Source organism: Borostomias antarcticus (assembly GCF_949987555.1).
Source record: "Borostomias antarcticus genome assembly, contig: scaffold_64, whole genome shotgun sequence".
Lineage (NCBI taxonomy): Eukaryota > Metazoa > Chordata > Actinopteri > Stomiiformes > Stomiidae > Borostomias > Borostomias antarcticus.
This window is the reverse complement of record NW_028176396.1, coordinates 517,917-526,608: the sequence shown is the minus strand read 5'-3', so window position 1 is coordinate 526,608 and position 8,692 is coordinate 517,917.

The following is an 8,692-nucleotide window of genomic DNA, read 5'->3' as shown; positions in this document are numbered from 1 at the left end:
TTTGACACATCATTTTTCAAATCTGTACGGTTTTTGTCAAATATCTCGGAAACGGAAGCTCGTACAGCAAATTTACCTTTGGGGAATGCTAACTGTAGAATTTGATGAGGAATCGAATGAGCCCATCTGCGAGGCTCTACGACTTTCGATTCAAAATGTAGCCGATTGAACCACATAATTTTTCATATATGTACGGTTTTTGTCCGATTTCAAGGACATTTGACACATCATTTTTCAAATCTGTACGGTTTTTGTCAAATATCTCGGAAACGGAAGCTCGTACAGCAAATATACCTACACAGTGGAATGCTAACTGTAGAATTTGATGAGGAGTAGAATGAGCCCATCTGCGAGGCTCTACGACTTTCGATTCAAAAGTTATAGCCGTTTGAACCACATAATTTTTCATATCTGTACGGTTTTTGTCAAATATCTCGGAAACGGAAGCTCGTACAGCAAATTTACCTTCGGGGAATGCTAACTGTAGAATTTGATGAGGAATCGAATGAGCCCATCTGCGAGGCTCTACGACTTTCGATTCAAAATGTAGCCGATTGAACCACATAATTTTTCATATCTGTACGGTTTTTGTCCGATTTCAAGGACATTTGACACATCATTTTTCAAATCTTTACGGTTTTTGTCAAATATCTCGGAAACGGAAGCTCGTACAGCAAATTTACCTTTGGGGAATGCTAACTGTAGAATTTGATGAGGAATCGAATGAGCCCATCTGCGAGGCTCTACGACTTTCGATTCAAAATGTAGCCGATTGAACCACATAATTTTTCATATCTGTACGGTTTTTGTCCGATTTCAAGGACATTTGACACATCATTTTTCAAATCTGTACGGTTTTTGTCAAATATCTCGGAAACGGAAGCTCGTACAGCAAATTTACCTTTGGGGAATGCTAACTGTAGAATTTGATGAGGAGTAGAATGAGCCCATCTGCGAGGCTCTACGACTTTCGATTCAAAACTTATAGCCGTTTGAACCACATAATTTTTCATATCTGTACGGTTTTTGTCAAATATCTCGGAAACGGAAGCTCGTACAGCAAATTTACCTTCGGGGAATGCTAACTGTAGAATTTGATGAGGAATCGAATGAGCCCATCTGCGAGGCTCTACGACTTTCGATTCAAAATGTAGCCGATTGAACCACATAATTTTTCATATCTGTACGGTTTTTGTCCGATTTCAAGGACATTTGACACATCATTTTTCAAATCTGTACGGTTTTTGTCAAATATCTCGGAAACGGAAGCTCGTACAGCAAATTTACCTTTGGGGAATGCTAACTGTAGAATTTGATGAGAAGTAGAATGAGCCCATCTGCGAGGCTCTACGACTTTCGATTCAAAACTTATAGCCGTTTGAACCACATAATTTTTCATATCTGTACGGTTTTTGTCAAATATCTCGGAAACGGAAGCTCGTACAGCAAATTTACCTTCGGGGAATGCTAACTGTAGAATTTGATGAGGAATCGAATGAGCCCATCTGCGAGGCTCTACGACTTTCGATTCAAAAGTTATAGCCGTTTGAACCACATAATTTTTCATATCTGTACGGTTTTTGTCAAATATCTCGGAAACGGAAGCTCGTACAGCAAATTTACCTTCGGGGAATGCTAACTGTAGAATTTGATGAGGAATCGAATGAGCCCATCTGCGAGGCTCTACGACTTTCGATTCAAAATGTAGCCGATTGAACCACATAATTTTTCATATCTGTACGGTTTTTGTCCGATTTCAAGGACATTTGACACATCATTTTTCAAATCTTTACGGTTTTTGTCAAATATCTCGGAAACGGAAGCTCGTACAGCAAATTTACCTTTGGGGAATGCTAACTGTAGAATTTGATGAGGAGTAGAATGAGCCCATCTGCGAGGCTCTACGACTTTCGATTCAAAAGTTATAGCCGTTTGAACCACATAATTTTTCATATCTGTACGGTTTTTGTCAAATATCTCGGAAACGGAAGCTCGTACAGCAAATTTACCTTCGGGGAATGCTAACTGTAGAATTTGATGAGGAATCGAATGAGCCCATCTGCGAGGCTCTACGACTTTCGATTCAAAATGTAGCCGATTGAACCACATAATTTTTCATATCTGTACGGTTTTTGTCCGATTTCAAGGACATTTGACACATCATTTTTCAAATCTGTACGGTTTTTGTCAAATATCTCGGAAACGGAAGCTCGTACAGCAAATTTACCTTTGGGGAATGCTAACTGTAGAATTTGATGAGGAGTAGAATGAGCCCATCTGCGAGGCTCTACGACTTTCGATTCAAAACTTATAGCCGTTTGAACCACATAATTTTTCATATCTGTACGGTTTTTGTCAAATATCTCGGAAACGGAAGCTCGTACAGCACATTTACTTCGGGGAATGCTAACTGTAGAATTTGATGAGGAATCGAATGAGCCCATCTGCGAGGCTCTACGACTTTCGATTCAAAATGTAGCCGATTGAACCACATAATTTTTCATATCTGTACGGTTTTTGTCCGATTTCAAGGACATTTGACACATCATTTTTCAAATCTGTACGGTTTTTGTCAAATATCTCGGAAACGGAAGCTCGTACAGCAAATTTACCTTTGGGGAATGCTAACTGTAGAATTTGATGAGGAGTAGAATGAGCCCATCTGCGAGGCTCTACGACTTTCGATTCAAAAGTTATAGCCGTTTGAACCACATAATTTTTCATATCTGTACGGTTTTTGTCAAATATCTCGGAAACGGAAGCTCGTACAGCAAATTTACCTTCGGGGAATGCTAACTGTAGAATTTGATGAGGAATCGAATGAGCCCATCTGCGAGGCTCTACGACTTTCGATTCAAAATGTAGCCGATTGAACCACATAATTTTTCATATCTGTACGGTTTTTGTCCGATTTCAAGGACATTTGACACATCATTTTTCAAATCTGTACGGTTTTTGTCAAATATCTCGGAAACGGAAGCTCGTACAGCAAATTTACCTTTGGGGAATGCTAACTGTAGAATTTGATGAGAAGTAGAATGAGCCCATCTGCGAGGCTCTACGACTTTCGATTCAAAACTTATAGCCGTTTGAACCACATAATTTTTCATATCTGTACGGTTTTTGTCAAATATCTCGGAAACGGAAGCTCGTACAGCAAATTTACCTTCGGGGAATGCTAACTGTAGAATTTGATGAGGAATCGAATGAGCCCATCTGCGAGGCTCTACGACTTTCGATTCAAAAGTTATAGCCGTTTGAACCACATAATTTTTCATATCTGTACGGTTTTTGTCAAATATCTCGGAAACGAAAGCTCGTACAGCAAATTTACCTTTGGGGAATGCTAACTGTAGAATTTGATGAGGAGTAGAATGAGCCCATCTGCGAGGCTCTACGACTTTCGATTCAAAACTTATAGCCGTTTGAACCACATAATTTTTCATATCTGTACGGTTTTTGTCCGATTTCAAGGACATTTGACACATCATTTTTCAAATCTGTACGGTTTTTGTCAAATATCTCGGAAACGGAAGCTCGTACAGCAAATTTACCTTTGGGGAATGCTAACTGTAGAATTTGATGAGGAATCGAATGAGCCCATCTGCGAGGCTCTACGACTTTCGATTCAAAATGTAGCCGATTGAACCACATAATTTTTCATATCTGTACGGTTTTTGTCCGATTTCAAGGACATTTGACACATCATTTTTCAAATCTTTACGGTTTTTGTCAAATATCTCGGAAACGGAAGCTCGTACAGCAAATTTACCTTTGGGGAATGCTAACTGTAGAATTTGATGAGGAATTGAATGAGCCCATCTGCGAGGCTCTACGACTTTCGATTCAAAATGTAGCCGATTGAACCACATAATTTTTCATATCTGTACGGTTTTTGTCCGATTTCAAGGACATTTGACACATCATTTTTCAAATCTGTACGGTTTTTGTCAAATATCTCGGAAACGGAAGCTCGTACAGCAAATTTACCTTTGGGGAATGCTAACTGTAGAATTTGATGAGGAGTAGAATGAGCCCATCTGCGAGGCTCTACGACTTTCGATTCAAAACTTATAGCCGTTTGAACCACATAATTTTTCATATCTGTACGGTTTTTGTCAAATATCTCGGAAACGGAAGCTCGTACAGCAAATTTACCTTCGGGGAATGCTAACTGTAGAATTTGATGAGGAATCGAATGAGCCCATCTGCGAGGCTCTACGACTTTCGATTCAAAATGTAGCCGATTGAACCACATAATTTTTCATATCTGTACGGTTTTTGTCCGATTTCAAGGACATTTGACACATCATTTTTCAAATCTGTACGGTTTTTGTCAAATATCTCGGAAACGGAAGCTCGTACAGCAAATTTACCTTTGGGGAATGCTAACTGTAGAATTTGATGAGGAGTAGAATGAGCCCATCTGCGAGGCTCTACGACTTTCGATTCAAAACTTATAGCCGTTTGAACCACATAATTTTTCATATCTGTACGGTTTTTGTCAAATATCTCGGAAACGGAAGCTCGTACAGCACATTTACCTTCGGGGAATGCTAACTGTAGAATTTGATGAGGAATCGAATGAGCCCATCTGCGAGGCTCTACGACTTTCGATTCAAAATGTAGCCGATTGAACCACATAATTTTTCATATCTGTACGGTTTTTGTCCGATTTCAAGGACATTTGACACATCATTTTTCAAATCTGTACGGTTTTTGTCAAATATCTCGGAAACGGAAGCTCGTACAGCAAATTTACCTTTGGGGAATGCTAACTGTAGAATTTGATGAGGAGTAGAATGAGCCCATCTGCGAGGCTCTACGACTTTCGATTCAAAACTTATAGCCGTTTGAACCACATAATTTTTCATATCTGTACGGTTTTTGTCAAATATCTCGGAAACGGAAGCTCGTACAGCAAATTTACCTTCGGGGAATGCTAACTGTAGAATTTGATGAGGAATCGAATGAGCCCATCTGCGAGGCTCTACGACTTTCGATTCAAAATGTAGCCGATTGAACCACATAATTTTTCATATCTGTACGGTTTTTGTCCGATTTCAAGGACATTTGACACATCATTTTTCAAATCTGTACGGTTTTTGTCAAATATCTCGGAAACGGAAGCTCGTACAGCAAATTTACCTTTGGGGAATGCTAACTGTAGAATTTGATGAGGAGTAGAATGAGCCCATCTGCGAGGCTCTACGACTTTCGATTCAAAACTTATAGCCGTTTGAACCACATAATTTTTCATATCTGTACGGTTTTTGTCAAATATCTCGGAAACGGAAGCTCGTACAGCAAATTTACCTTTGGGGAATGCTAACTGTAGAATTTGATGAGGAATCGAATGAGCCCATCTGCGAGGCTCTACGACTTTCGATTCAAAAGTTATAGCCGTTTGAACCACATAATTTTTCATATCTGTACGGTTTTTGTCAAATATCTCGGAAACGAAAGCTCGTACAGCAAATTTACCTTTGGGGAATGCTAACTGTAGAATTTGATGAGGAGTAGAATGAGCCCATCTGCGAGGCTCTACGACTTTCGATTCAAAACTTATAGCCGTTTGAACCACATAATTTTTCATATCTGTACGGTTTTTGTCCGATTTCAAGGACATTTGACACATCATTTTTCAAATCTGTACGGTTTTTGTCAAATATCTCGGAAACGGAAGCTCGTACAGCAAATTTACCTTTGGGGAATGCTAACTGTAGAATTTGATGAGGAATCGAATGAGCCCATCTGCGAGGCTCTACGACTTTCGATTCAAAATGTAGCCGATTGAACCACATAATTTTTCATATATGTACGGTTTTTGTCCGATTTCAAGGACATTTGACACATCATTTTTCAAATCTCTACGGTTTTTGTCAAATATCTCGGAAACGGAAGCTCGTACAGCAAATATACCTACACAGTGGAATGCTAACTGTAGAATTTGATGAGGAGTAGAATGAGCCCATCTGCGAGGCTCTACGACTTTCGATTCAAAAGTTATAGCCGTTTGAACCACATAATTTTTCATATCTGTACGGTTTTTGTCAAATATCTCGGAAACGGAAGCTCGTACAGCAAATTTACCTTCGGGGAATGCTAACTGTAGAATTTGATGAGGAATCGAATGAGCCCATCTGCGAGGCTCTACGACTTTCGATTCAAAATGTAGCCGATTGAACCACATAATTTTTCATATCTGTACGGTTTTTGTCCGATTTCAAGGACATTTGACACATCATTTTTCAAATCTTTACGGTTTTTGTCAAATATCTCGGAAACGGAAGCTCGTACAGCAAATTTACCTTTGGGGAATGCTAACTGTAGAATTTGATGAGGAATCGAATGAGCCCATCTGCGAGGCTCTACGACTTTCGATTCAAAATGTAGCCGATTGAACCACATCATTTTTCATATCTGTACGGTTTTTGTCCGATTTCAAGGACATTTGACACATCATTTTTCAAATCTGTACGGTTTTTGTCAAATATCTCGGAAACGGAAGCTCGTACAGCAAATTTACCTTTGGGGAATGCTAACTGTAGAATTTGATGAGGAGTAGAATGAGCCCATCTGCGAGGCTCTACGACTTTCGATTCAAAACTTATAGCCGTTTGAACCACATAATTTTTCATATCTGTACGGTTTTTGTCAAATATCTCGGAAACGGAAGCTCGTACAGCACATTTACCTTCGGGGAATGCTAACTGTAGAATTTGATGAGGAATCGAATGAGCCCATCGCGAGGCTCTACGACTTTCGATTCAAAATGTAGCCGATTGAACCACATAATTTTTCATATCTGTACGGTTTTTGTCCGATTTCAAGGACATTTGACACATCATTTTTCAAATCTGTACGGTTTTTGTCAAATATCTCGGAAACGGAAGCTCGTACAGCAAATTTACCTTCGGGGAATGCTAACTGTAGAATTTGATGAGGAATCGAATGAGCCCATCTGCGAGGCTCTACGACTTTCGATTCAAAATGTAGCCGATTGAACCACATAATTTTTCATATCTGTACGGTTTTTGTCCGATTTCAAGGACATTTGACACATCATTTTTCAAATCTGTACGGTTTTTGTCAAATATCTCGGAAACGGAAGCTCGTACAGCAAATATACCTACACAGTGGAATGCTAACTGTAGAATTTGATGAGGAGTAGAATGAGCCCATCTGCGAGGCTCTACGACTTTCGATTCAAAAGTTATAGCCGTTTGAACCACATAATTTTTCATATCTGTACGGTTTTTGTCAAGTATCTCGGAAACGGAAGCTCGTACAGCAAATTTACCTTCGGGGAATGCTAACTGTAGAATTTGATGAGGAATCGAATGAGCCCATCTGCGAGGCTCTACGACTTTCGATTCAAAATGTAGCCGATTGAACCACATAATTTTTCATATCTGTACGGTTTTTGTCCGATTTCAAGGACATTTGACACATCATTTTTCAAATCTGTACGGTTTTTGTCAAATATCTCGGAAACGGAAGCTCGTACAGCAAATATACCTACACAGTGGAATGCTAACTGTAGAATTTGATGAGGAGTAGAATGAGCCCATCTGCGAGGCTCTACGACTTTCGATTCAAAAGTTATAGCCGTTTGAACCACATCATTTTTCATATCTGTACGGTTTTTGTCAAATATCTCGGAAACGGAAGCTCGTACAGCAAATTTACCTTCGGGGAATGCTAACTGTAGAATTTGATGAGGAATCGAATGAGCCCATCTGCGAGGCTCTACGACTTTCGATTCAAAATGTAGCCGATTGAACCACATAATTTTTCATATCTGTACGGTTTTTGTCCGATTTCAAGGACATTTGACACATCATTTTTCAAATCTGTACGGTTTTTGTCAAATATCTCGGAAACGGAAGCTCGTACAGCAAATTTACCTTTGGGGAATGCTAACTGTAGAATTTGATGAGGAGTAGAATGAGCCCATCTGCGAGGCTCTACGACTTTTGATTCAAAACTTATAGCCGTTTGAACCACATAATTTTTCATATCTGTACGGTTTTTGTCAAATATCTCGGAAACGGAAGCTCGTACAGCAAATTTACCTTCGGGGAATGCTAACTGTAGAATTTGATGAGGAATCGAATGAGCCCATCTGCGAGGCTCTACGACTTTCGATTCAAAATGTAGCCGATTGAACCACATAATTTTTCATATCTGTACGGTTTTTGTCCGATTTCAAGGACATTTGACACATCATTTTTCAAATCTGTACGGTTTTTGTCAAATATCTCGGAAACGGAAGCTCGTACAGCAAATTTACCTTTGGGGAATGCTAACTGTAGAATTTGATGAGGAGTAGAATGAGCCCATCTGCGAGGCTCTACGACTTTCGATTCAAAACTTATAGCCGTTTGAACCACATAATTTTTCATATCTGTACGGTTTTTGTCAAATATCTCGGAAACGGAAGCTCGTACAGCAAATTTACCTTCGGGGAATGCTAACTGTAGAATTTGATGAGGAATCGAATGAGCCCATCTGCGAGGCTCTACGACTTTCGATTCAAAATGTAGCCGATTGAACCACATAATTTTTCATATCTGTACGGTTTTTGTCCGATTTCAAGGACATTTGACACATCATTTTTCAAATCTGTACGGTTTTTGTCAAATATCTCGGAAACGGAAGCTCGTACAGCAAATTTACCTTTGGGGAA